Source organism: Chrysochloris asiatica, unplaced genomic scaffold (genome assembly GCF_000296735.1).
Source record: "Chrysochloris asiatica unplaced genomic scaffold, ChrAsi1.0 scaffold00053, whole genome shotgun sequence".
Taxonomy (NCBI): Eukaryota; Metazoa; Chordata; class Mammalia; order Afrosoricida; family Chrysochloridae; genus Chrysochloris; species Chrysochloris asiatica.
In genome coordinates this window covers 7,201,421-7,204,255 of record NW_006408571.1, presented here as the reverse complement: position 1 = coordinate 7,204,255, position 2,835 = coordinate 7,201,421, and positions in this window count along the sequence as shown.

Below are 2,835 nucleotides of genomic sequence, written 5' to 3'. Positions count from 1 at the left end.
GTCAGGTGCACCTTAGTCCTCAAGCTGACATCTCTGCTCTTCAATAACTTCAAAAAGTTCCTGTGCAGCAGATTTACCCAATGCAATACGTCACCTGATCTCTTGACTGCTGATTCCGTGAGTGTTGACAGTTGATCCAAGAAGAATGAAGTCCTTGACAACTTCAATCTTTTCTCTAGTACCATACCTTCTTAAAACTGCAAACTAAACATAATTAAACTTAATACAAAACTATTTTGAAGATTATCAGTTGCTTAATGTTTTTACTGTAAGTACATTTACAGTTAAAATAATAATAATCATAACAACAACTCAACATCAAAGAATACTGTAACTGAAGTACAAACAGTAGTAAATGGCATCTGGAAGAGTTCCACAAAGACTTAAAGATAACAGATTTATCAGATACTAAATATTCAAAATGTGTGTTTACATGCTCCCAAAAAACAAAATAGAAATTTGAAAATATAAGAAAGCATGCTATTGTTGTTAGATGTCATCCAGTTAGTTCTGACTTACAGAGACATAATGGTTAAGTGCTGTTGAGTCAGTTCTGACCCATAGCAACCCTGTATAGGTTTCTGAGGATCAGCTGATGGGTTTTGACTGCCAACCTTGCAGTCTATTGCTTATCCTACAGAGTTGCACCAGGACTCTGACATTTATGCTACGGGTTGGTACCGACTCGATGGCACCTAACAACAACAACAACAACAAGAATTAATAAAAGATTCTTGATATGAAAAATTTAATTGTTACAACTAAAAATATTATTCAGAATTCTGCCTCCAAATAGGATATAGAATATCATGTCATACTAACATCTGAGCTGCATCAAACAAAAAATAAGGTGAATATGTAAAAATATTACAGTCTTTACAGAGTTTATGGAAGCAAGTTGCTTTTTAAATTTCAGAGAGAAGAAAAGTTTCTAAAATGATCAGACATTTCTGTGTATTTTTTACTTGGATATTTGGTAGTGGAGTGGTTACAAATCGGTCTCCGAAAATTAAGGTCAGCAGTTTGAAACTACCAACTGTTCCGCGGGAGAAAGATGAGGCTTTCTGATCCCGTAAAGATTTATAGCCTCGGAAACCCTGTACAGGGTCGCTATGAGTCGGAACCTACTCCACAGCACATAACAACAGCAACATTTGCTAATTTCAGGCATCTTAGTTTGGACTTAGTTTAGGAACGTTTCTGTTGGAGTTAAGAGAAACTAGTAAATGACCTAGTGGTTGTAAGGAACTGAAGTATATGTAAATTGTAAAAATGTTGCAAATTAAATGTAACTGGTTTTCCTCATGAATCATTTGCTGAGTTGTACATCTGCATGAGATGTGGGCAAACTAGGCTAAACACATAAGAAAGGCAGAATGTGATCTCCTATAGACTCACAATGCTTAAACAAATATTAACTCCAGAGATGAATCCTGCCTCAAGCACACAGCTAGTTTTTCACTCAAGAGGTTTAAAAAGTTTTGAGATTGAATGGTCAGGACCGGAGAGAATTGGTCTAAACATCTTAAGGGCAAGATTGTATTTCTCATTATTTTTAAGGTTGGAGAGTGATAAAGCTGAGTATGGAGTTTGGGAAGGCAGAGAGAACTGGATTTTTAGAGATATATATATTAAAAAAAAAAAAAAATCAGAAAATGCTGTAAGTTCCCCCTTGAGAATGTTCAGAATTCTAAAGAAGGAAACATCTTGGTGATGTGGTTGGTTGGTTGCTGTCAAGCAGTTCTGACTCATAATGACCCTGCATATGGTTTCTGAGGCTGTAAATCTTTATGGTAACAGAAAACCTCATCTTTCTTCTGTGGAGCAACTGGTAGATTTGAACTCTTCAACTTGCAGTTAGTAGACCAATGTGTAACTCACTGGGCCGCCAGAGCTCCTAAAGGGTGAAACATCTTAGAGATTGGCAAAAGACTACCAAAAAGATGCAAACTGAACAATTTAGGAATTGTTCACAGAGCTGACAAACTCTTGAGTTCTAATGACTACTAAAACTCACTAGAACTAAAAACAAAACAATCCAAGATTATTTATTTTGTATTACCATTTTACATATACTTAAGATCGCTGTTGTGGCTCTGTAGCATACGCCTTGGCAGTTCAAACCCAGTCACTATGAATTGAAAGTGACTCAACAGCACACAACAACATTGGACTGCAGATAATAAAAAGTGTAATGAAATTAAAGAAAACACTTTGAAAAAAAGTTCAGCTAAGCTTTCCAATAAAATGTTTTGTGTGTTTTTGTTAAGTGCTGTTGAGTCAGTTCTGACTCATAGTGATCCTGTATAGGTTTCTGAGGAGCAGCTGGTGGGTTTGAACTGCCAAACTTGTGGTTTGGAGTCCAGTGCTGATCCTACGGAGGCACAGCAGGAGTCACCACTAAAATGTATGGTCTGTAAAAAAAGACACTTTGTCTGGTTCCCATGCTGAATTATCTGTAACTTCAGTATTGCCATGCACATATTAATCACATAACAAGTAGTTGTTAAATAAGAAAAATAACTGCTGCATTATTAGAAATGATATATGTGAGTGTTATGAACTGACTCTCTTAGCCTCCATTTTGAAATTCCCTATGGCATTCTGAACTTTAAAATACAATCTCAGAAATATTTAATGATTGATCCACATCACACAAACTTTAATTAAAAACTACGATTCAAACTCATGTCTCAGGAAGCCTTACTCAGAGACAAAGTCACACTTCCATACTAGATTCCATCATGTGCACAGACACACTAATCAGTAAATACAATCTAAATCATTGGTTCACATGTTGTTGTTAGGTGCCATCAAGTTGGGAGCGACCCATAG